The sequence below is a fragment of the Pristiophorus japonicus genome, unplaced genomic scaffold, assembly GCF_044704955.1.
Source record: "Pristiophorus japonicus isolate sPriJap1 unplaced genomic scaffold, sPriJap1.hap1 HAP1_SCAFFOLD_37, whole genome shotgun sequence".
Taxonomy (NCBI): Eukaryota; Metazoa; Chordata; class Chondrichthyes; family Pristiophoridae; genus Pristiophorus; species Pristiophorus japonicus.
The window spans coordinates 4,234,708-4,262,590 of NW_027253543.1; the positions used below are offsets into that span (position 1 = coordinate 4,234,708).

General features: G+C 50.4%; 1 pseudogene; it reads left to right on the forward strand.

The window, feature by feature from the left end:
- The first annotated feature begins 655 nt into the window (after positions 1–655).
- On the forward strand, positions 656–7,646 carry LOC139250315 (probable G-protein coupled receptor 139; annotated as a pseudogene).
- Positions 7,647–27,883: the final 20,237 nt, after the last annotated feature.

Genomic DNA, 27,883 nt, shown 5'->3' on the forward strand with positions numbered 1-27,883 from the left:
TAGAAAAATAGAAATTTACAACACAGGAGTCCATTTCCAACCCATCGTGTCCGCACCGGCCGTCAAAGACTCACACGACCATTGGTCAGCAGCCCTGAAGCTTACATGTAATCCTTTTAACCATTAACAATGGGGAAAAGTAAAGATCACCAAGCACAAGCAGACTGCCCCACACAACTGTGATATATCTTAAACTGAACCATTCTACACTCCAGACCAACCGGAGCCATGTGATCTCCTGGGAGAGGCAAAAACCAGTTTAAAATACAGGCCAATTTCGCGAAAAGTATTTGAGAACATTCCTATCCGACCCATCCAGGTGATCAAAACTACTCCTGGAGATCAACTTTATTGTGGTACATAAAGTGTTGGATTGAAAGGGGTTAATTGAAAATGTTTGTTCAGGGACTGTAATTAATATCATTCTCCACGGGTTTACAGAAGCTGCTTGCTCAGTGACTGTAATTAATATAAGTCTCTATTTACCGAATCGTGTCACTGGAGTGATTCTCGCTCATTTTAAAAAGGCACTCCTTTCAATGTGTTACACAATAGTCACAGTGTGAGCATCACCTCTGGCACTAATAGCGATCATCGCACTGCTCCACAGAGAGAGAGTCGGAATCTGAGAACAGTAGATTCGAATGTGATAACAATGGATCAGAATCTGAAAAAAATGGATTGGAATGTTACAACAAATGGCAGGAGTTTCATCTTGTATGTTAACTATCTTGTTGCACATTATGAGGAACTACCATTAGTGTTGCGAATGCGTTATACATTGCGTATTATTCAATATATTTACTATCCCGTCCTTGCTGTTGTTGGTTTTGCTGGTAAGTCTATCTAATTATTCCAGTAACAATGTTTCAAAGTATTACTGGTCTCATATTTTACTCCCCCCCCTCCTTGCTGCATTTGTTGTTCCTGGTAGTCTCTGTATCCAACTATTAACTCTGCAAACCATGTTTCGCTGTATTACTCGACTTGTAAATTGCTTTCTCATCTTTGCTTCAGTTGTTGTTCCTGGGACATCTCTGCATCCAGTTATTAATTATTCATACGTTGTTAATTGTACGAGTGTTCTTTTAATTTATTCCACACTCTTTGGTGTTGTTGGTGTTCCTCTTAATCTCCATATCCAGCAATTATAACTCTAATCTATATTTCACTGTATTACTGAGTATGTCACTTAAATCTTTGGAAGTCTTTATCACATTGTATATCTATTGACTCAGTCCCCTCTGTGGCCAATGTCTGAAGCTGATCGAGATTGTTCACAAATTCGGTATTCTTTTTACCCTGAGTTCAGTTCTGACCTCTTCTCCTTTGAATCACTGGTATTGCCCACTATCATCTCCATAATACTGGCCACATCATTCCTTCGCAATAATAGCGCAGTGACTTTGTTAAACAAGAATTCACCATTGCAATGCTTTCCTTGCCCACCTCACAGTTACAGTCCACTATGAATTAGAGCTCACCTAAATAATTTGCTCTTCATATCCTAACTCCACTCAGTCCTGTTCACCCATCAACAATCTGCTCTTCAATCAACATCGGATCCCGATTAAGTAATGCCTCATTTTTATTATTCTCACCCATGTGTTCAAATCCCACCATGGTCTCACACCCTCCAATTAGTCCCATTCCCCTGCTCTATTCCTATAGTCCAGAAATTTTCCACTTCAAGTATTTATCCAATTGCCCAATAAATGTTAATTTACTTCCCTCTATACGTCCTCCAGTCATACTCTCTCTATTCTCGTTTTCTCATTCATTCTGGCACTTTGTAACTTTCTCACTTTCGCTCTGTCTCTCTGTCAGTTTCACGCTGTCTCTCCACATTTTGCTGTCTCTGTCTCTTGCTCATAGAATGAAAGATTAATACAGGAAAGAAAGGCAACTCGGTCCATAGTGTCCATGCCGTCTCTTGGATAGAACTATCTCAGATGTCCAACTCTTTAGCCAGAAAAATGTAAATTATCCCCTTCCACGAATAAAGCAATTCCCTTTCAAAAATAAAGATTACATTTACTTCCACCGTGTTCTCACAATTCCTATTCCAGATCGCAACAGCTCACTGCATAAAGAACACTCTTCTCATGTCTCCTGTGGTTCGTTTTTCAATTACTTTAAACCTGTCTCCTCTGGTTACGCACCATTGTGCAACTGGAAGCATTTTCGACTTACTCGCTCTATCAAAACCCATCATAATTTTGAAAATCTATATTAAATGTTAAATCTTTGCTGATAATACAACGTCATCATCGTAGACAGTGACTTTAAATAGAGGAAGGCTTGCTTCCACTCGAAAAATGAGTTCTTATGTAACTGAACAGTCCAATACGGAAAGTACAATCTCTGTCACACGTGGGACAGAGAGTGGTTGAAGGAAAGGGTGCGTGGGGCTCGTTTGCCGCATGCTCTTTCTTACTCCTGCGCTTGGTCTCTGCTTGCTCTCCGCGACGAGACTCGAGGTGCTCAGCGCCCTCCTGGATGCTCTTCCTCCACTTCAGGCAGTTTTGGGCCAGGGACTTCCAGCTGTCGGTTGGGATGTTGCATTTATCAAGGAGGCTTTGATCGTTTCATTCAAAAGTTTCCTCTGCCCACCTGGGGCTCGCTTACTGTGTAGGAGTGCCGAGTAGAGCGCTTGCTTGCGAGTCTTATGTCAGGCATCCGGAAGATGTGGCCCGCACAATGGACTGTCCAGGTGTACCAGCATTGAAGTACTGATAATACAAAGATAAGTTTGAAAGCATGTTGTGAGGAGGACGCAAAAAATCTTCAAAGGCATATCGATAGGCTAAATGGATGGGCTAAAAGAATTGCAGATGGGGTATAATGTGGAAAATGTGACGTTATCTTCTTTGTTATGAAAATTAAATAAGCAAATTATTATTAAATGGGGAGGGATTCCAAATTGCTGTGGTCCAGATTGGTCAATGGTTCTTGTACATAAAACACAGAAGGTTTGCATGTAGATACAATTAGCAATTAGAAAAGGCAGCAGAATGTCTGGCTTTATTTCAAGTGGGACTGTATATAGAAGTTCTGCTACAACAATACAGGTTGTCATTGAGACTACAGCTGGAGTATTGTGTACAGTTTCGGTCACTTTAGTTAAGGAAGGATTTACTTGCATTGGAGGCAGTTCAGAGAAGGTTGACGATGTTGATTACTGTGTGGAAAATGTTGTGTTAAGAATAAAGGTTGAGCAGGATGGGTGTGAATATATTGGAGTTTAGAAAACTATGAGGTGATCTTATTTAAATGTGTAAGATTCTATAGGGGCTTGATGGGGTAGACGCAGAGATGATGTTTCCTCTAGTGGGGGAAATCTAGAACCAGGGGACATAGGTTCAGAATAACGGATCGCCCATTTAAATCACAAATGAGAAGCAATTTATTCTCTCAGGGGGGCGTGAATCTTTCGAATTCTCTGCGACAGAGAGCTGTGGAGGCAGCTTCTATGAATCTTATTAAATGGAGATAGACGGATTTTTAAATGAGAAGGCAGTTCAGGGTAATGTGGAGTGGGCACGGAAGTGGAGTTGTGACCAAGATCAGATGTTCTTTCCAAAGAGTCAGGTCCAAGCACAGAGGCGTGAGCGGAGTAAAATATTTGGCTCTCGGAATGAAATCCCTGGACCGACGTGAGAGCACTGGAAGTTAGGCGAACCTGGGAATGAAATTTCTCGACAGAGGTGGGTGTAGTGTAATGTAGGCGAACCTGGTCCTTAAATATCTAGACTGAGGGGTGTAGCATTGTAATCTAGGGAGATGATGGTGTTAACTCCTGAAGCGAGATGGGAGCCCTATCTGGGAAGTCCCATCATCGCATCACTGGAATCATCTCAGAGACCCTAAGGTTCATGAATATTTATTTATTGTGAATGTTTTACCGTTATTTTCTGTGATGCAATAATTCATAAATCATATAAGAGGCCGTCTATTTTTTAACATTTTATTCCTTCCTTTTATCAGGCAATTTCTCGTCTTTTGTTCTCACTTGGAGTTGAATAGAGGAAGCAAAACTCTGTTCGCTATGTTCTGTCCACGCTATGTTATAGGCGGGTAAATATCCGCTGATCATTTAGTTCCAGTCAGTGTCTCCTTTGTCACTATCTCAAGTTCTGCATTAATGGCACTGCTTCTGATGGGTGGAACAGGATTACAAGCATCATTAACATTCACAAACAAAATGTTCGTTCAGCCAGATTTATTTCATTTATTTCCAATCTTTAATTTGAATTTGCAATTTGGTCCCATGCCGATCTGTCTCAGTACAGTGGGTCTCTCAGCGAGAAACAGAGTGGAAAAATCTGTTGCCTCCGGCTGTACACTCCTGATCGTGGGGCCCCTCGTGCGGAGGGGGAGCGGGAGGTCAGAATACTCGTCGTCGGACTGCTCCGGGGCATGGCCAAGCGGACCATCAGCTGGTCCAGGCAGCGAGCGGTCGAGAGGATCGTTCAGCCCGGCTGCCTCCCTCTCTACCTCGGAAACGTTCAATCCAGGGTGTCCCTGGAGATGGAGCACGCGGTGTCAACCGGAACGTTCATTGCCTTCCGCGAGAGGTGGGTGCCGGAGGGACTGAAGTGCATCATCATCACCGGCAAACACATTTAATTTGATTCTTCAATGGTAAAAGTTTAATTTGATTACAGTTATCGGTTTTATTGCACATATATGTCATCGCAGCGCATTTGGAATGAGGTCACATGATGGGTCCAAGTCAGCATGGATTTGTGAAAGGGAAATCATGCTTGACAAATCTTCTGGAATTTTTTAAGGATGTTTTCAGTAGAGTGGACTAGGGAGAACCAGTTGATGTGGAATATTTCGACTTTCAGAAGGCTTTCGACAAGGTCCCACACAAGAGATTAATGTGCAAAGTTAAAGCACATGGCATTGGGGGTAGTGTGCTGACATGGATTGAGAACTGGTTGTCAGACAGGAAGCAAAGAGTAGGAGTAAATGGGTACTTTTCAGAATGGCAGGCAGTGATTCGTGGATCTGTGCTGGGGTCCCAGCTGTTTACACAGTATATTAATGATTTCGACGAGTGGATTAAATGTAGTATCTCCAAATTTGCTGATGATACTAAGTTGATGGCAGTGTGAGCTGCGAGGAGGATGCTATGAGGCTGCAGAGTGACTTGGATAGGTTAGGTGAGCGGGCAAATGCATGGCAGATGAATTATAATGTGGATAAAGGTGAGGTTATCCAATTTGGTGGTAAAAACACAGAAAAGACTACGATCTGAATGGTGACAGATTACGAAATGGGGAGGTGCAACGAGACCTGGGTGTCATGGTACATCAGTCATTGAAGATTGGCATGCAGGTACAGCAGGCGATTAACAAAGCAAATGGCATGTTGGCCTTCATAGCAAGGAGATTTCAGTACAGGGGCAGGGAGGTATTGCTACAGTTTTGCAGGGCCTTAGTGAGGCCACACCTGGAGTACTGTGTACAGTTTTGGTCTGCTAACTTGAGGAAGGACATTTTTGCTATTGAGGGAGTACAGCGAAGGATCACCAGACTGATTCCCGGGATGGCGGGACTGACATATCAAGAAAGACTGGATCAACTCGGCTTGTATTCAATGGAGTCAGAAGAATGAGAGGGGATCTCATAGAAATGTTTACGATTCTGACGGGTTTAGACAGGTTAGATGCAGGAAGAATGTTCCCAATGTTGGGGAAGTCCAGAACCAGGGGTCACAGTCTAAGGATAAGGGGTAAGCCATTTAGGACTGAGATGAGGAGAAACTTCTTCACCCAGAGAGTGGTGAACCTGTGGAATTCTCTACCACAGAAAGTAGTTGAGACCAATTCACTAAATATATCCACAAAGGAGTTATATATTGTACTTACTACCAGGGGGATCAAGGGGTATGGCGAGAAAGCAGGAAAGTAGTGCTGAAGTTGCATGTTCAACCATGAATTCATTGAATGGCGTTGCAGGCTCGAAGGGCCGAATGGCCTACTCCTGCAAATATTTTCTATATTTTCTATGTTTCTATAATGAGGGAGCAATTCATATATAATTTAAATCAAACATCGTTATATTTCAGGATAAACAACCCCAGCTGATTGGAACTTAGGTACTTAGAATATGAACAAACTTTCATATTTTCTCCTCTAATATTCTCTGCACAAGTGGAAACCAGCAGGTGAAAAGCTGCAACAATTAATCTCTTCCATTTGTGTGTAAATACTTTAAATACTCGTTTCAAGGACACCCTCAAAGTCTCCATGTTAAAATGCAACACCCCACCGACACATGGTAGCTCCGAGCCAAAGACCACCCTAACTGGAGAAATTGCATCCGGAAGGGCGATGAACAAATCGAGTCATCGCCGAGAACATGTCGAATCCAAGCACAGGCTGCGGAATGAGCGTGTGGCAAACCAGAGTCCCCACCCACCCTTTTCTTCAAACACTCTCTGTCCCCCGTATGACAGAGACTGTTATTACCATGTTGGACATTTCAGTCACCTGATAACTCACTTTTAGCGTGGAAGCACGTCTTTCTCTATTTCGAGGGACTGTGTATAATTATGATGTTACATAAGCATTTGGCGGCTCATTGACTGAGGGATAGGTCGTCTGATTTAATGCTGATCAATTCATTTATTTGGTGATTACCTTGTCAATGATTGCTAATTATTTTACTTTGGAGTCTATTTCTTGCTCCCAAATTAATGTTTAATTTACCTGTTTATTTCCCTGCCTGACAGTTAACATCCTGACGATTGCGATCCTGCCTCGTGGAAAGTGCGGTCTCTCCAGATGTGTCACTCGCTATCTGGTGGCCATGGCAGTGACAGATCTCCTGGTCATTATCCTCGACGTGATACTGAGGCACATTCCAATTCTTAATCAGAAAGAGTTACATTTCGTGCGGTCCTTCCACGTGTGTAATATTCACGCCGTCTTAATTCACGCAGCCACAGATTGTTCTGTCTGGTTCAAAGTCAGTTTCACCTTTGATCGCTTTGTGGCCATTTGTTGCCAGAATCTGAAAACTAAATATTGCACCGAGAAAACGGCGGCTGTGGTTCTGGCAACCGTTACTTTGCTGAGCGGGTTATAGAACATTTTCTAGTATTTTATGTTGACAGGTTTGTATACACTTGCAAACATGCCCTGGTTTTGCTATATAACAAATGATGTTCTGTATTCACCGGTCTGGGCAGCAATCATATTCCTTCATTATATTCTCACCCCATGTATCCCATTTGCTGTGATTCTGCTGCTCAATACTGTCACCGCCAAGCATATTATATTGGCCAGCAGAGCCCGCAGGCAACTCCGGGGTGCCAGCAGTGGGGAGTGTCCCAGTGACTCAGAGATGACGAGCCGCAGGAATTCCTTCATTTTACTGTTTGTTATCTCCGGCAATTTCATCCTGTTGTTGGTGGTGTTTATGGTGAATTCTTTATGGACCCAGATGTACTTTTTGGGGTATGATTCTGTTTATATACCTTTTTATGTAATGGACGTTGGAATAATGCTGCAACTGCTGAGTTGCTGCACAAACACGGCAATTTATGCCGTGACCTAGACTAAGTTCAGACAGCAGTTGAAGAATGTAGGGAAATATCCCTTCACACTGATTCTGAAATTAATTAAACGATGAGAAGACGCAGAAATGTTCCTGCATCAGATTCCCTGTGTCCTGATATTGTGAGCGAGCTGCTCTCCCCCGCGTGGCCAGTGATTCGCGTGAATAATAACACTCTCACTCACACACTGTCTACAACGGGCGGCCTTTGAGGGGCCTGCAGTCCGGGTGAATCACCATCATCATCATAGGCAGTCCCACGAAATATAGAAACATAGAAACATGGAACATAGGTGCAGGAGTAGGCCATCCGGCCTTCCGAGACTGCACCACCGTTCAATCAGATCATGGCTGATCATTCACCTCAGTGCCCCGTTCCTGCTTTCTCTCCATACCCCTTGATCCATCCGTAAGGGCCATATTTTGAATATATTTAACGAATTGGCATCAACAACTTTCTGTGGTAGTGAATTCCACAGGTTAACAACTGTCTGAGTGAAAAGATTTCTCCTCATCTCGGTCCTAAATTTCTTACGCATTATCCTTAGACTGTGACCATTAGTTTTGGACTTCCCCAACATCGGAAACATTCTTTTTGCATCTAAACTGTCCAGTCCCGTCAGAATTGTGTATGTTTCTAAGAGGTCCCATCTCATTCATTTAAACTCCAGTGAATACAGTCTCAGTGGATCCAATCTCTTCTCCTATGCCAGCCATGGCATCCCGGGAATCAGTCTGGTGAACCTTCGCTGCACTCTCTCAATAGCAATATCGTCCTTCCTCAGATTAGGACACCGAAACTGATCATAATAATCCAGGTGATGCCTCACCAAGGCCCTGTACAAATGCAGTAAGACCTCCCTGCTCCAATACTCAAATGCCCTAGATATGTAGGCGAACATGCCATTTGTCTTGTTCACCACTTGCTAACTTTCAATGACAAATGCACCATGACTCCCTTATCTCGTTGCACCTCCCCTTTTCCTAATCAGCCACCATTCAGATAATATTCTGCCTTCTCGTTTTTGCCCGCAAAGTGATAACTTCACAATTATCCGCATTATACCTCATCTGCCATGCATTTCCCCTTGCACCAAACCAGTACAAGTCACCCTGCAGCCTCTTAGCATATTCCTCACAGCTCACACCGCCACCCAGCTTAGTATCATCTTCAAACTGGGAGATATTACACACAATTCCTTCACCTAAATCATCGATCTATATTTTAAATTGCTGGGGTCACAGCACTGAGCCCATATGCACCCCATTAGTCACTGCCTGCCATTCTGAAAAGGACCTGTTCATCCCGAATCTCTGCTTCCTGTCTGCCAACCAGATCTCTATCCAATTCAAAATATTACCACCAATAGCATGTGCATTAATGTTGCACAACCATCTCTTGTGTGGGCTTTTGTCCAACGTTTTTTGAAAGACACCACAACTACTTGTCCACTCTACTCGTTAAATCCTCAAAAAATTCTTGAAGATTGGCCAAGCATGAAGAGGACTTACTTCCACGCCGACAAATGATGCGTTGGGAGCGAGATCGAGGAACAATTAGTTAGGCAAGTTATTGTGAAGTCCAAAAACGTTAGGATAGTAATAGTGATAGTTGGAAAATAATCAGCGTGTTCTGTGCCGTGTGTGGGAAGCAAATCAATAATTCATCCGGCGTGCAGAAGCACGCGATAATTCACACTGATGAGAGCTGCCACTCAGAGGCTCTTACTGTGGAAAGTCTTTTACGCACTCTTTTCACCTGCTGACACATTAAGAATTCACACTGGAGAGAGATCGTTTACTTGCCACGGGCGTGCGAAGGGATTCACTCAGTCCACGAACCACATGGAACTGCAGTGGATTCACAGCGGAGAAAAACAAGTTAAATCTTAGAATAAGGGGACATAAAAACATAGAAACATAGAAAATAGTTGCATGAGAAGACCATTCGGTGCTTTGAACCTGCACCACCATTCAATAAAATCATAGCTGATCATTCACCCATTTACTCCTTTCTCTCCATCATCCTTCATCCATTGAGCTGTAAGGGCCATATCTAACACCCTCTTGACTTTCCCCAATGAACTGGCATGAACAACGCTGTGCAGGAGGGAATTCCACAGGGTAAGACCTCTCAGAGTGAAGAGGTTTCTCCTCATCTCAGTCTTAAATGGCCTATCCCTTACCCTAAGACTGTCCCTTGGTTCTGCACTACTCCAACAACGGGAACATTCTTCCTGCGTCTAACCTGTCGAGTCCAGTCAGAATTTTAGTTGTTTCTGTGAGATCCCTTCTCAACTTTCTGAACTGCAGTGATTACAGTCCCAGACGCTATAGTCTGTCCCATATGTCTGTCCTGCCTCCCGGGAATCAGTCTGGTAAACCTTCGCTGCACTCCCCCAATAGCAAGAACGTCCTTGCTCATATAAGGAGACCAAAATTAAATACAATATTCCATGTGAGGCCTCACTGAGGCCCTGTACAACTGCAGTAAGACCTCCCTGCTACTATATTCAAATCACCTAGCTATGAAGGCCAACAACCAATTTGCCTGCTTCACCGCCTGCTGTACCTATATGCCAAGTTGCAATGACTGATGTACCATGAACCCAGGTCTCGTTGCACCTCCCCTTTTCCTAATCTGCAGCCATTCAGATAATATTCTGAATGGCGGCAGATTTGGAAATGGGAGGTGTAATGCCCATTTAAACCTGATATGAGGAGGAATTTCTTCTCTCAAATCTTAGTAGAGGTGTTGAATTCGCTGCCTCTGAGCGCTGTGGAAGGTAGGTCATTGAAAAAAATTAAGACAGAAATAGACATTTTCTTAACAGATGTGGGGATAAGGGGTTATGTGGAGCATGCAGGGAAGTTGACCTGAAACCGTGATCAGATCAGGCATGGTCGTGTTAAATGGTGGAGCAGGCTCGAAGAGCCGTGTGGCCTGCTCCTGCTCCTATTTCTTATGTTCGTATGTCTTTAGGCTGTTAAATGTACTGTGTATGCCAATGTATACACCCATCCCTCCTGCTTGATGGTACATCAGTGAGTTCACACTGAGGAGAGCAGTGCAAGGAATGTAGTGCAGGGGTCCAATGCATTCAGTCCCTGCAAAACTGATACACCGCTTTGGGTAATTTTGAGGGTTTTGACTCATCAGTTGGTAGCAGCAACAGCCAAGGTCAAGGCACAGTGGGTGGCTCTGCTCCACAGCAGGGCAGGGAAATCAGTGAGAAAGCTATAGTGAGAGGGGATTCGATTGTAAGGGAAATAGATCGGCGTTTCTGCAGCCACAACCGAGACGCCAGGATGGTATGTTGCCTCCCTGGTGCAACAGTGAAGAATGTCTCGGAGCGGGTGCAGGACATTCTGAAGAGGGAGGGTGAACAGCCAATTGTCATAGTGCTGTCGGTTCCGACGATCTCGGTAAAAAAAAGGGATGACGCCCTACGAGACGAATTTCGGGAGGTAGGAGCTAAATTAAAAGGTAGGATCGCAAATGTAGTAATCTCAAGATTGATACCAGTGCCACGTGCTAGTCAGAGGAGGAATCGCAGGATAGCTCAGAAGGATACATGGCTTGAGGAGTGGTGCAAGAGGTCGAGAATCAAAATCCTAGGACATGGGATCTGTTCTGTGGGAGGTGGGACCTGTCCAAACCGGACGGTCTGCACCTGGGCAGGACCGGATCCAATTCCTAGGTGGAGTGTTTGTTAGTGATGTTGCGGAGGACTTATTCTAACATCACGGGGGATGGGAACCTATGCAGGGAGACAGAGGAAAGTAAAATGGAGGCAGAAGCAAAAGATAGAAAGTGGAATAGCAAAGTTGGAGGGCTGATAAACTCAAGGCAAAAAACCAAAAGGGCCGCATAAAAGAAACATTTTGAAGAGGCAAAGTGTGTTAAAAAGACAAGCCTGAAAGCTCTGTGTCGCTATGCGATGATTATTCGAAATAAGGTAGACTAATTAACTGCTCAGTCAGCAGAGAATGGATATGATGTATTTTGCATCACAGAGACATGGCTCCAGGTTCACCAAGGTTGGGAACGCAACAGCCAGGGGTATTCACCATTTAGAAGGATAGAAGAGAAGAAAAGGAGGCGGGTTGGCGTTGCTGATTAAAGAGGAAATTAATGCTACAGTAAGGAGGGACATTAGCCTGGATGATGTGGAATCGGAATGGGTGGAGCTGCGGAATTCCAAAAGAGCAGAAAACGTTATTGGGATTTTTGTACAGACCACCAAACAGTAGTCGTGATGTTGGGCACAGCATCAAACAAGAAATAAGTGGGGTGTGTAATAAAGGTACATCAGTTATCATGGGCGATATTAATCTACATATTGATTGGGCTAACTACACTGGTAGCAATGCGGTGGGAGAGGATTTCCTGGAATGTATTAGGGATGGTTTCTCGACCAATATATCGAGGAACCAACTATCGAGCTGGCCATCATAATGTGATGTGTAATGTGAAGGGACTATTTAGCAATCTTTTTGTGCGAGGCCCCTTAGGAAAGAGTGACCATAATATGGCAGATTTCATTAATAAGATGGAGAGTGACACAATTAATTTGGAAACTATGATGCTGAACTTAAGACAAGGTAACTTCGAAGGTAAGAGGCATGAATTGGCTAGAATAGACTTGCAAAGGGCATTTAAAGAGTTGATGGTGAATGAGCAATGGCAAACATTTAAAGATCACGTGGATGAGCTTCAGCAATTGTAGATCTCTTTCTGGAGTAAAAATAAAACGGGGAAGTAGGCTCAACCGTGGCTAACAAGCGAAAGTAAGGATAGCCTTAAAGCCAAGGAAGAGGCATACAAATTGGCTAGAAAAAGCTACAAACCTGAGGACTGGGAGAAATTTAGAATTCAACGGAGGAGGACGAATGATTGAGAAGGGGAACTTAGATAACGAGAGGAACCTTGCAGGTACATTAAAAATGATTGCAAAAGCTTGTAAAGAAATGTGAAGAGAAAAAGATTAGTGAAGGCAAATGCAATCGGATTCAGGTGAATTTATAATGGGGAACAAAGAAATGGCAGATGAATTGAACAAATACTTCGGTTCTGTCTTCACGAAGGAATGCAACAATAACCTTCCGAATGTACTCGGGGACAATGGGTCTAGTGAGGAGGAACTGAAGGATATCCTTATTAGGCAGGACATTGTTTTCGGGAAATTGATGGGATTGAAGGCCGATAAATACCTGGAGCCTGACAGTCTGCAACCAGAGTACTTAAGAAAGTGGCCATCAAAATAGTGGATGCATTGGTGACCATTTTCCAACAGTCTATCGATTCTCCATCAGTTCCTATGGACTGGAGGGTAGCTAACGTAACACCACTTTCTAAAAAAGAAGGGAGAGAGTTAACTGATAATTATGGACCAGTTAGACTGACATCAGCAGTGGGGAAAATGTTGGAATCAATCGTTAAGTTTGAAATAGCAGCGCATTTGGAAAGCAGTGACAAGATCGGAACACGTCAGTATGGATTTATGAGAGGGAAATCATGCTTGACGAATTGTCTGGCATTTTTTTGGGATGCAACTAGCAGAGTGGACAAGGGAGAACCAGTGGATGTGGTGTATTTGACTTTCAAAAGTCTTTTGACAAGGTCCCGCACGAGAGATTGGTCTGCAATATCAAACACCTGTTATTGGCGGTAATGTACTTACGTGGAAAGAGAACTGGTTGGCAGACAGGAAGCAGAGAGTCGGGATAAATGTTCCTTTTCAGAATGGCAGGCAGTGACTAGTGGAGTGCAGCAGTGCTCAGTGCTGTGACCCCAGCTCTTTATAATGTACATTAACGATTTAGATGAAGGAATTAAGTGTAATATCTCCAAGTTTGCTGGTGACACTAAACTGGGTGGCGGTGTGAGCTGTGAGGAGGACGTTAAAGGGCTGCAGGGTAACTTGTGCATTAAGGTGAGTGGACAAATGCATGGCAGATGCAGTATAATGTGCAATAGGTGGAAAAAACACGAAGGCAGAATATTATCTGAATGGCGGCAGATTAAGAAAAAGGGAGATGCAACGAGACCTTGGTATCATGGTTCATCAGACATTGAAAGTTGACATGCAGGTACAACAGGCAGTGAAGAAGGCAAATTGCAGTTTGGCCGTTATAGCACGGGGATTTGTGGACAGGAACACGGAGGTCTTACTGCAGTTGTACAGGGTCTTGGTGAGGCCTCACCTGGGGCATTGTGTTCAGTTTGGTCTCCTAATCTGAGGGAGGACGTTCTTGCTGTTGAGGGAGTGCAGTGAAGGTTCACCAGACTGATTCAAGGGATGGCTGGACTGTCATGTGAGGAGAGACAGGATCAACTGTGCCTTGATTCACTGGAGTTTCGAAGGATGAGAGGGGATCTCACAGAAAAGTGTAGGATTCTGAGGGAATTGCAGAGGTTAGATGTGGGAAGAATGTTCCCGATGTTAGGGAAGTCCAGAACTATGGGACTGTGCCTTAGGGCATGAGGTTTGCCATTTACGACTGAGATGAGGAGAAACTTCTTCACTCAGAGAATTCTTAACCTATGGAATTCCCTGCCGCAGAGAATTGTTGATGCCACTTTTTTGGATATATTCAAGAGGGAGTTAGATATGGCGCTTACAGCAAAGGGGATCAAGGGGTATGGAGAGAAAGCAGGAGAGGTGTGTTGAGCGAATGATCAGTCATGATCTTATTGAATGACGGTCCACTCACGAAGTGCAGATTGGCCTAATCCAGCACCTATTTTCTCTGTTTCTATATTTATATGTTCACCTGCTCCCAGTGTGGGAAGGGAGGTACTTATTACAGCTATCTGCTGAAACACACACCGAGCAGTTCACAAGAGCCTCCCGCTGTTTACTTCTGATGTTCGTGCTAGTTTTAATCACATCCAGGTCTGAACTGTACCTGAGATGTGGTTAATATTCTGGATATTTTTCAAATAAAGGAAAGAGTGATGAGCTTTTTAAGTGCTTACTTCCAATACTGTAATTTAATAAGTATGTCGTCAATACAACCGAAAATAAGATTCATTCTTCTGGCCGGACGTTGCAATTAGAGGACTCTGTGAAAGAGCAGAGCTATCACGATCTGATCAGTAGTACCACCTGCTTCCAGCAGATGGGGATGTCCCACAATTTAATTCCAACTGGAGGGCGCGGAAATGTCCCCGAGAAAAGTAAGTGTGAGGAGAGCTCATTGTCAGATTCTGAGCATACAGCTCCCCACAGGGACATCACACACTGCACCCTTCCTGGGGCAGCTCTGGGTCAGACACTGTGCATACTGCACCCACAGGGACATCACACACTGCACCCTTCCTGGGGCAGTTCTGGGTCAGACATGTACATACTGCACCCACAGGGACATCACACACTACACCCTTCCTGGGGCAGCTCTGGGTCAGACACTGTACATAATGCACCCACAGGGACATCACACACTGCCCCTCCGTGGGGCAGCTCTGGGTCAGACATGTACATACTGCACCCACAGGGACATCACACACTGCCCCTCACTGGGGCAGCTCTGCGTCAGGCACTGTACATACTGCACCCACAGGGACATCACACACTGCCCCTCCGTGGGGCTGGTCAGCGTCAGACACTGTACATACTTCACCCACAGGGACATCACACACTGAACCCTCCCTGGGGCAGCTCTGGGTCAGACACTGTACATACTGCACCCACAGGGACATCACACACTGTACCCTGGGGCAGCTCAGGGTCAGACACTGTACATACTGCACCCCACAGGGACATCACACACTGCACCCTCCCTGGGGCAGCTCTGCGTCAGACACTGTACATACTGCACCCACAGGGACATCACACACTGCACTCACTCTGGGGCAGCTCAGGGTCAGACAGTGACATACTGCACCCACAGGTACATCACGCACAGCACCCACCCTGGGCCAGCTCATGGTCAGACACTGTACATACTGCACCCACAGGGACATCACACACTGCCCCTCCCTGGGGCAGCTCAGGGTCAGACGCTGTACATACTGCACCCACAGGGAGATCACACACAGCACCTTCCCTGGGGCAGCTCTTGGTAAGACACAGTACATTCTGCACCCAAAGGGATTTCACACACTGCACCCTCCCTGGGGCAGCTCTGGGTCAGACAGTGACATACTGCACCCACAGGGATATCAAACACTGCCCCTCCGTGGGGCAGCTCTGAGTCAGACACTGTACATACTGCACCCACAGGGACATCACACACTGCACCCACCCTAGGGCAGCTCAGGGTCAGACACTGTACATACTGCACCCACAGGGACATCACACACTGCACCCACCCTAGGGCAGCTCAGGGTCAGACACTGTACATACTGCACCCACAGGGACATCACACACTGCACCATCCCTGGGGCAGCTCTGGGTCAGACATGTACATACTGCACCCACAGGGACATCACACACTGCACCATCCCGGGGGCAGCTCTGGGTCAGATACTGTACATACTGCACCCACAGGGATATCAAACACTGCCCCTCCGTGGGGCTGGTCAGCGTCAGACACTGTACATACTGCACCCACAGGGACATCACACACTGTACCCTGGGGCAGCTCAGGGTCAGACACTGTACATACTGCACCCCACAGGGACATCACACACTGCACCCTCCCTGGGGCAGCTCTGGGACAGACACTGTACATACTGCACCTACAGGGACATCACACACTGCACCATCCCGGGGGCAGCTCTGGGTCAGATACTGTACATACTGCACCCACAGGGATATCAAACACTGCCCCTCCGTGGGTCTGGTCAGCGTCAGACACTGTACATACTGCAACCACAGGGACATCACACACTGCACCCTCCCTGGGGCAGCTCAGGGTCAGACACTGTACATACTGCACCCACAGGGACATCACACACTGCACCATCCCTGGGGCAGCTCTGGGTCAGACAGTGACATACTGCACCCACAGGGATATCAAACACTGCCCATCCGTGGGGCTGGTCAGCGACAGACACTGTACATACTGCACCCACAGGGACATCACACACTGCACCCTCCCTGGGGCAGCTCAGGATCAGAGACTGTACATACTGCACCCACAGGGACATCACACACTGCACCCTCCCTGGGGCAGCTCTGGGTCAGACACTGTACATACTGCACCCACAGGGACATCACACACTGCACCCTCCCTGGGGCAACTCAGGGTCAGACACTGTACATACTGCACCCACAGGGATATCAAACACTGCCCATCCGTGGGGCTGGTCAGCGACAGACACTGTACATATTGCACCCACAGGGACATCACACACTGTACCCTCCCTGGGGCAGCTCAGGATCAGAGACTGTACATACTGCACCCACAGGGACATCACACACTGCACCCTCCCTGGGGCAGCTCTGGGTCAGACACTGTACATACTGCACCCACAGGGATATCAAACACTGCCCATCCGTGGGGCTGGTCAGCGACAGACACTGTACATATTGCACCCACAGGGACATCACACACTGTACCCTCCCTGGAGCAGCTCAGGATCAGAGACTGTACATACTGCACCCACAGGGACATCACACACTGCACCCTCCCTGGGGCAGCTCTGGGTCAGACACTGTACATACTGCACCCACAGGGACATCACACACTGCACCCTCCCTGGGGCAGCTCAGGGTCAGACACTGTACATACTGCACCCACAGGGATATCAAACACTGCCCATCCGTGGGTCTGGTCAGCGTCAGACACTGTACATACTGCAACCACAGGGACATCACACACTGCACCCTCCCTGGGGCAGCTCAGGGTCAGACACTGTACATACTGCACCCACAGGGACATCACACACTGCACCATCCCTGGGGCAGCTCTGGGTCAGACAGTGACATACTGCACCCACAGGGATATCAAACACTGCCCATCCGTGGGTCTGGTCAGCGTCAGACACTGTACATACTGCAACCACAGGGACATCACACACTGCACCCTCCCTGGGGCAGCTCAGGGTCAGACACTGTACATACTGCACCCACAGGGACATCACACACTGCACCATCCCTGGGGCAGCTCTGGGTCAGACAGTGACATACTGCACCCACAGGGATATCAAACACTGCCCATCCGTGGGGCTGGTCAGCGACAGACACTGTACATATTGCACCCACAGGGACATCACACACTGTACCCTCCCTGGGGCAGCTCAGGATCAGAGACTGTACATACTGCACCCACAGGGACATCACACACTGCACCCTCCCTGGGGCAGCTCTGGGTCAGACACTGTACATACTGCACCCACAGGGACATCACACACTGCACCCTCCCTGGGGCAGCTCTGGGTCAGACACTGTACATACTGCACCCACAGGGACATCACACACAGAAACCTCCCTGGGGCAGCTCTGGGTCAGACATGTACATACTGCACCCACAGGGACATCACACACTGCACCCTCCCTGGGGCAGCTCAGGGTCAGACACTGTACATACTGCACCCACAGGGACATCACACACTGCACTTTCCCTGAGGCAGCTCTTGGTCAGACACTGTACATACTGCACCCACAGGGACATCACACATTGAACTTTCCCCGGTGCAGCTCTGGGTCAGACACTGCACCCCACAGGGACATCACACACTGCACCCTTCCCGGTGCAGCTCTGGGTCAGAAACTGCAGCCCACAGGGACATCACATACTGCACCCTCCCTGGGGCAGCTCTGGGTCAGACACTGTACATACTGCACCCACAGGGATATCACACACTGAACGCTCCCTAGGGCAGCTCAGGGTCAGACACTGTACAAACTGCACCCACAGGGACTTCACACACTGCACCCTCCTTGGGACAGCTCAGGGTCAGACACTGTACATACTGCACCCACAGGGAAATCACACACTGCACGCTCCCTAGAGCAGCACAGGGTCAGACACTGAACATACTACAGCCACAGGGATTTCACACACTGCACCCTCCCTGCGGCAGCTCAGAGGCTGACAGTGACATACTGCACCCACAGGAACATCACGCACTGCACATCCCTGGAGCAGCTCTGGGTCAGACAGTGACATACTGCACCTACAGGGACATCACACACTGCACTCTCCCTGGGGCAGCTCTGGGTCAGACAGTGACATACTGCACCCACAGGGACATCACACACTGATCCTCCCTGGCGCAGCTCAGGGTTTTGACACTGTACATATTGCACCCACAGGGACATCACACACTGCTCCCTCCCTGGGGCAGCTCAGCGTCAGACTCACCACTTACTGCATCCCACAGGGACATTTCACACTGCCCCCTCTCTGGGGCAGCTCTGGGTCGGACACTGTACATACTGCACCCACAGGGACATCACACACTGCACCCTCCCTGGGGCAGCTCAGCGTCAGACAATGACAGACTGCAACCACAGGGACATCATACACTGCACCCTCCCTGGGGCAGCTCTGGGTTGGACAGTAACATACTGCACCCACAGGGACATCACATACTGCACTTTCCCTAGGGCAGCTCTGGGACTGACACTGCATCCCACAGGGACATCACACACTGCACCCTCCCTGGGGCAGCTCTGGGTCATACAGTGACATACTGCACCCACAGGAACATTACAAACTGCACACTCGCTGGGGCAGCTCTGGGTCAGAGAGTGACATACTGCACCCACAGGGACATCACATACTGCACCCTCCCTGGGGCAGCTCTGGGTCAGACACTGTACATGCTGCACCCACAGAGACATCAGACACTGCACCCTCCCTGGGGCAGCTTAGGGTCAGACTCACCACTTACTGCATCCCACATAGACATTTCAAACTGCCCCCTCCCTGGGGCAGCTCTGGGTCGGACACTGTACATACTGCACCCACAGGGACATCACACTCTGTACCCTCCCTGGGACAGCTCTGGGTCAGACAGTGACATACTGCACCCACAGGGACATCGTACACTGCACCCTCCCTGGGGCAGCTCTGGGTCAGACACTGTACATTCTGCACCCACAGGGACATCACACACTAACCCTCCCTGGGGCAGCTCTGGGTCAGACACTGTACATATTGCAGCCACAGGGACATCACACACTGCACCCTCCCTGGGGCAGGTCTTGGTCAGACACTGAACGTACTGCATCGACAGGGATATCACGCACTGCACCCTCCCTGGAGCAGCTCAGGGTCAGACAGTGACATACTGCACCCACAGCGACATCACGCACAGCACACTCCCTGGGACAGCTCTTGGCCAGACACAGTACATACTGCACCCACAGAGACATCACACACTGCACCCACCCGAGGGCAGCTCAGGGTCAGACACTGTACATAGTGCACCCACAGGGACATCACACACTGCACCATCCCGGGGGCAGCTCTGGGTCAGACACTGTACATACTGCACCCAAAGGGATATCAAACACTGCCCCTCCGTGGGGCTGGTCAGCGTCAGACACTGTACATACTGCACCCACAGGGACATCACACACTGCACCCTCCCTGGGGCAGCTATTGTTCAGACACTGTACATACTGCACCCACAGGGACATCACACACTGCACCCTCCCTGGGGCAGCTCTGGGTCAGACACTGTACATATTGCACCCACAGGGACATCACACACTGCACTATCCCCGGTGCAGCTCTGGGTCAGGCACTGCACCCCACAGGGACATCACACACTGCACTCTCCCCGGTGCAGCTCTGGGTCAGACACTGCACCCCACAGGGACATCACACACTGCACCCTCCCTGGGGCAGCTCAGGGGCAGACACTGTACAAACTGCACCCACAGGGACTTCACACACTGCATATTCCTTGGGACAGCTCAGAGTCAGACACTGTGCATACTGCACCCGCAGGGAAATCACACACTGCACCCTCCCTAGAGCAGCACAGGGTCAGACAATGAACATACTACAGCCACAAGGATTTCACACACTGCACCCTCCCTGGGGCAGCTCAGAGGCTGACAGTGACATACTGCACCCAAAGGAACATCACGCACTGCACCCTCCCTGGGGCAGCTCTGGGTCAGACAGTGACATACTGCACCCACAGGGACATCACACACTGCACTCTCCCTGGGGCAGCTCTGGGTCAGACAGTGACATACTGCACCCACAGGGACATCACACACTGCTCCTCCCTGGGGCAGCTCAGGGTCAGACACTGTACATATTGCACCCACAGGGACATCACACACTGCTCCCTCCCTGGGGCAGCTCAGCGTCAGACACACCACTTACTGCATCCCACAGGGACATTTCACATTGCCCCCTCTCTGGGGCAGCTCTGGGTCGGACACTGTACATACTGCACCCACAGGGACATCACACACTGCACCCTCCCTGGGGCAGCTCTGGGTCAGACAATGACAGACTGCAACCACAGGGACATCATACACTGCACCCTCCCTGGGGCAGCTCTGGGTCGGAGAGTGACATACTGCACCCACAGGGACATCACATACTGCACCCTCCCTGGGGCAGCTCTGGGTCAGACACTGTACATACTGCACCCACAGAGACATCACACACTGCACCCTCCCTGGGGCAGCTCAGGTTCAGACTCACCACTTACTGCATCCCACAGAGACATTTCACACTGCCCCCTCCCTGGGGCAGCTCTGGGTCGGACACTGTACATACTGCACCCACAGGGACATCACACTCTGCACCCTCCCTGGGACAGCTCTGGGTCAGACAGTGACATACTGCACCCACAGGGACATCATACACTGCACCCTCCCTGGGGCAGCTCTGGGTCAGACACTGTACATTCTGCACCCACAGGGACATCACACACTACCCCTCCCTGGGGCAGCTCCGGGTCAGACACTGTACATACTGCACCCGCAGGGACATCACACACTGCACCCTCCCTGGGGCAGGTCTTGGTCAGACACTGAACGTACTGCATCCACAGGGATATCACGCACTGCACCCTCCCTGGAGCAGCTCAGGGTCAGACAGTGACATACTGCACCCACAGCGACATCACGCACAGCACCCTCCCTGGGACAGCTCTTGGTCAGACACTGTACATATTGCACCCACAGGGATATCACACACTGCTCCCTCCCTGGGGCAGCTCAGCGTCAGACTCACCACTTACTGCATCCCACAGGGACATTTCACACTGCCCCCTCGCCGGGGCAGCTCTGGGTCGGACACTGTACATACTGCACCCACAGGGACATCACACACTGCACCCTCCCTGGGGCAGCTCTGGGTCAGACAATGACAGACTGCAACCACAGGGACATCACACACTGCACCCTCCCTGGGGCAGCTCTGGGTCAGACAGTGACATACTGCAGCCACAGGGACATCATACACTGCACCCTCCCTGGGGCAGCTCTGGGTCAGACACTGCACATTCTGCACCCACAGGGACATCACACACTACCCCTCCCTGGGGCAGCTCCGGGTCAGACACTGTACATACTGCACCCGCAGGGACATCACACACTGCACCCTCCCTGGGGCAGGTCTTGGTCAGACACTGAACGTACTGCATCCACAGGGATATCACGCACTGCACCCTCCCTGGAGCAGCTCAGGGTCAGACAGTGACATACTGCACCCACAGCGACATCACGCACAGCACCCTCCCTGGGACAGCTCTTGGTCAGACACTGTACATATTGCACCCACAGGGATATCACACACTGCTCCCTCCCTGGGGCAGCTCAGCGTCAGACTCACCACTTACTGCATCCCACAGGGACATTTCACACTGCCCCCTCTCCGGGGCAGCTCTGGGTCGGACACTGTACATACTGCACCCACAGGGACATCACACACTGCACCCTCCCTGGGGCAGCTCTGGGTCAGACAATGACAGACTGCAACCACAGGGACATCACACACTGCACCCTCCCTGGGGCAGCTCTGGGTCAGACAGTGACATACTGCAGCCACAGGGACATCACGTACTGCACCCTCCCTGGGGCAGCCCTGGGTCAGACAGTGACATACTGCACCCACAGGGACATCTCATACTGCACTTTCGCTGGTGCAGCGCCGGGTCAGACACTGTACATATTGCACCCACAGGGACATCACACACTGCACCCTACCTGGGGCAGCTCTGGGTCAGACAGTGAGCTACTGCACCCACAGGGACATCACACACTGCCCCTCCCTGGGGCAGGTCATGGTCAGACACTGAACGTACTGCATCCACAGGGATATCATGCACTGCACCCTCCCTGGAGCAGCTCAGGGTCAGACAGTGACATACTGCACCAAAAGGAACATCACACTCTGCAATCTTCCTGGGGCAGCTCTGGGTCAGGCAGTGACATACTGCACCCACAGGGACATCACACACTGCCCCACCCTGGGGCAGCTCTTTGTCAGACACTGAACATACAGCACCAAACAGGGACATCTCACACTGCCCCTCCCTGGGGCAGCTCAGGGGCAGAAACTGTACATACTGCACCCACAGAGACATCACACACTGCCCCTTCCTGAGGCAGCTGAGCGTCAGACTCACCACTTACTGCATCCCACAGGGACATTTCACACTGCCCGCTCCTTGGGGCAGCTCTGGGCCGGACACTGTCCATACTGCACCCACAGGGACATCACACACTGCCCTTCCCTGGGGAAGCTGAGTGTCAGACACTGAACAGACTGCACCCACAGGGACATCACACACTGCCCCCTTCCTGGGGCAGCTCAGAGTCTGACAGTGACATATTGCACCCACAGGGATATCACAAACTGCACCCTCCCTGGGGCAGCTCAGAGTCTGATAGTGACATACTGCACTCACAGGAACATCACACACTGCACCCTCCCTGGGGCAGCTCTGGGTCAGACACTGTACATACTGCACCCACAGAGACATCACACACTGCACCCTCCCTGGGGCAGCTCAGGTTCAGACTCACCACTTACTGCATCCCACAGAGACATTTCACACTGCCCCCTCCCTGGGGCAGCTCTGGGTCGGACACTGTACATACTGCACCCACAGGGACATCACACTCTGCACCCTCCCTGGGACAGCTCTGGGTCAGACAGTGACATACTGCACCCACAGGGACATCATACACTGCACCCTCCCTGGGGCAGGTCTTGGTCAGACACTGAACGTACTGCATCCACAGGGATATCACGCACTGCACCCTCCCTGGAGCAGCTCAGGGTCAGACAGTGACATACTGCACCCACAGCGACATCACGCACAGCACCCTCCCTGGGACAGCTCTTGGTCAGACACTGTACATATTGCACCCACAGGGATATCACACACTGCTCCCTCCCTGGGGCAGCTCAGCGTCAGACTCACCACTTACTGCATCCCACAGGGACATTTCACACTGCCCCCTCTCCGGGGCAGCTCTGGGTCGGACACTGTACATACTGCACCCACAGGGACATCACACACTGCACCCTCCCTGGGGCAGCTCTGGGTCAGACAATGACAGACTGCAACCACAGGGACATCACACACTGCACCCTCCCTGGGGCAGCTCTGGGTCAGACAGTGACATACTGCAGCCACAGGGACATCACATACTGCACCCTCCCTGGGGCAGCCCTGGGTCAGACAGTGACATACTGCACCCACAGGGACATCTCATACTGCACTTTCGCTGGTGCAGCGCCGGGTCAGACACTGTACATATTGCACCCACAGGGACATCACACACTGCACCCTACCTGGGGCAGCTCTGGGTCAGACAGTGAGCTACTGCACCCACAGGGACATCACACACTGCCCCTCCCTGGGGCAGGTCATGGTCAGACACTGAACGTACTGCATCCACAGGGATATCATGCACTGCACCCTCCCTGGAGCAGCTCAGGGTCAGACAGTGACATACTGCACCAAAAGGAACATCACACTCTGCAATCTTCCTGGGGCAGCTCTGGGTCAGGCAGTGACATACTGCACCCACAGGGACATCACACACTGCCCCACCCTGGGGCAGCTCTTTGTCAGACACTGAACATACAGCACCAAACAGGGACATCTCACACTGCCCCTCCCTGGGGCAGCTCAGGGGCAGAAACTGTACATACTGCACCCACAGAGACATCACACACTGCCCCTTCCTGAGGCAGCTGAGCGTCAGACTCACCACTTACTGCATCCCACAGGGACATTTCACACTGCCCGCTCCTTGGGGCAGCTCTGGGCCGGACACTGTCCATACTGCACCCACAGGGACATCACACACTGCCCCTCCCTGGGGAAGCTGAGTGTCAGACACTGAACAGACTGCACCCACAGGGACATCACACACTGCCCCCTTCCTGGGGCAGCTCAGAGTCTGACAGTGACATATTGCACCCACAGGGATATCACAAACTGCACCCTCCCTGGGGCAGCTCAGAGTCTGATAGTGACATACTGCACTCACAGGAACATCACACACTGCACCCTCCCTGGGGCAGCTCTGGGTCAGACAGTGACATATTGCACCCACAGGGAAATCACACACTGCACCCTCCCTGGGGCAGCTCTTGGTCAGACAGTGACATACTGCACCCAGAGAGACATCAGACACTGCCCATCCCTGGGGCAGCTCTTGGTCAGACATTGAACATACAGCACCAAACAGGGACATCACACACTGCCCCTCCCTGGGGCAGCTCAGGGTCAGACACTGTACATACTGCACCTACAGGGAGATCACACCCAGCACCCTCCCTGGGGCAGCTCTTGGTAAGACACAGTACATACTGCACCCAAAGGGACTTCACAAACTGCACCCTCCCTGGGGCAGCTCTTGGTCAGACACTGTACATACTGCACGCACAGGGACATCACACACTGTACCCTCCCTGGGGCAGCTCTGGGTCAGACAGTGACATACTGCACCCACAGGGACATCATACACTGCACGCTCCCTGGGGCAGCTTTGGGTCAGACACTGTACATTCTGCACCCACAGGGACATCACACACTACCCCTCCGTGCGGCAGCTCCGGGTCAGACACTGTACAAACTGCACCCACAGGGACATCACACACTGCACCCTCCCTGGGGCAGGTATTGGTCAGACACTGAACGTACTGCATCCACAGGGATATCACGCACTGCACCCTCCCTGGAGCAGCTCAGGGTCAGAAAGTGACATACTGCACCAAAAGGAACATCACACACTGCAATCTTCCTGGGGCAGCTCTGGGTCAGGCAGTGACATACTGCACCCACAGGGACATCACACACTGCCCCTCCCTGTTGCAGCTCTTTGTCAGACACTGAACATACAGCACCAAACAGGGACATCTCACACTGCCCCATCCCTGGGGCAGCTCAGGGGCAGACACTGTACATACTGCACCCACAGAGACATCACACACTGCCCCTTCCTCAGGCAGCTGAGCGTCAGACTCACCACTTACTGCATCCCACAGGGACATTTCACACTGCCCGCTCCTTGGGGCAGCTCTGGGCCGGACACTGTCCATACTGCACCCACAGGGACATCACACACTGCCCCTCCCTGGGGAAGATGAGTGTCAGACACTGAACAGACTGCACCCACAGGGACATCACACACTGCCCCCTTCCTGGGGCAGCTCAGAGTCTGACAGTGACATATTGCACCCACAGGGATATCACAAACTGCACCCTCCCTGGGGCAGCTCAGAGTCTGATAGTGACATACTGCACTCACAGGAACATCACACACTGCACCCTCCCTGGGGCAGCTCTGGGTCAGACAGTGACATATTGCACCCACAGGGACATCACACACTGCACCCTCCCTGGGGCAGCTCTTGGTCAGACAGTGACATACTGCACCCAGAGAGACATCAGACACTGCCCATCCCTGGGGCAGCTCTTGGTCAGACATTGAACATACAGCACCAAACAGGGACATCACACACTGCCCCTCCCTGGGGCAGCTCAGGGTCAGACACTGTACATACTGCACCTACAGGGAGATCACACCCAGCACCCTCCCTGGGGCAGCTCTTGGTAAGACACAGTACATACTGCACCCAAAGGGACTTCACACACTGCACCCTCCCTGGGGCAGCTCTTGGTCAGACACTGTACATACTGCACCCACAGGGACATCACACACTGTACCCTCCCTGGGACAGCTCTGGGTCAGACAGTGACATACTGCACCCACAGGGACATCACATACAGCACCCTCCCTGGGGCAGATCTTGGCCAGACACAGTACATACTGCACCCACAGGGACATCACACACTGCACCCACCCTAGGGCAGCTCAGGGTCAGACATTTGTACATACTGCACCCACAGGGACATCACACACTGCACCATCCCGGGGGCAGCTCTGGGTCAGATACTGTACATACTGCACCCACAGGGATATCAAACACTGCCCCTCCGTGGGGCTGGTCAGCGTCAGACACTGTACATACTGCATCCACAGGGACATCACACACTGTACCCTCCCTGGGGCAGCTCAGGGTCAGAGACTGTACATACTGCACCCACAGGGACATCGCACACTGCACCCTTCCCGGTGCAGCTCTGGGTCAGACACTGCACCCCACAGGGACATCACACACTGCACCCTCCCTGGGGCAGCTCTGGGTCAGACACTGTACATACTGCACCCACAGGGACATCACACACTGCACCATCCCTGGGGCAGCTCTGTGTCAGACAGTGACATACTGCACCCACAGAGATATCAAACACTGCCCCTCCGTGGGGCTGGTAGCGTCAGACACTGTACATACTGCACCCACAGGGACTTCACACACTGCACCCTCCTTGAACAGCTCAGGGTCACACACTGTACATACTGCACCCACAGGGAAATCACACACTGCACGCTCCCTAGAGCAGCAGAGGGTCAGACACTGAACATACTACAGCCACAGGGATTTCACACACTGCACCCTCCCTGGGGCAGCTCAGAGCCTGACAGTGACATACTGCACCCACAGGAACATCACGCACTGCACCCTCCCTGGGGCAGCTCTGGGTCAGACAGTGACATACTGCACCCACAGGGACATCACACACTGCACTCTCCCTGGGGCAGCTCTGGGTCAGACAGTGACATACTGCACCCACAGGGACATCACACACTGCTCCTCCCTGGGGCAGTTCAGGGTCAGACACTGAACATATTGCACCCACAGGGACATCACACACTGCTCCCTCCCTGGGGCAGCTCAGCGTCAGACTCACCACTTACTGCAACCCACAGGGACATTTCACACTGCCCCCTCTCTGGGGCAGCTCTGGGTCGGACACTGTACATACTGCACCCACAGGGACATCACACACTGCACCCTCCCTGGGGCAGCTCTGGGTCAGACAATGACAGACTGCAACCACAGGGACATCATACACTGCA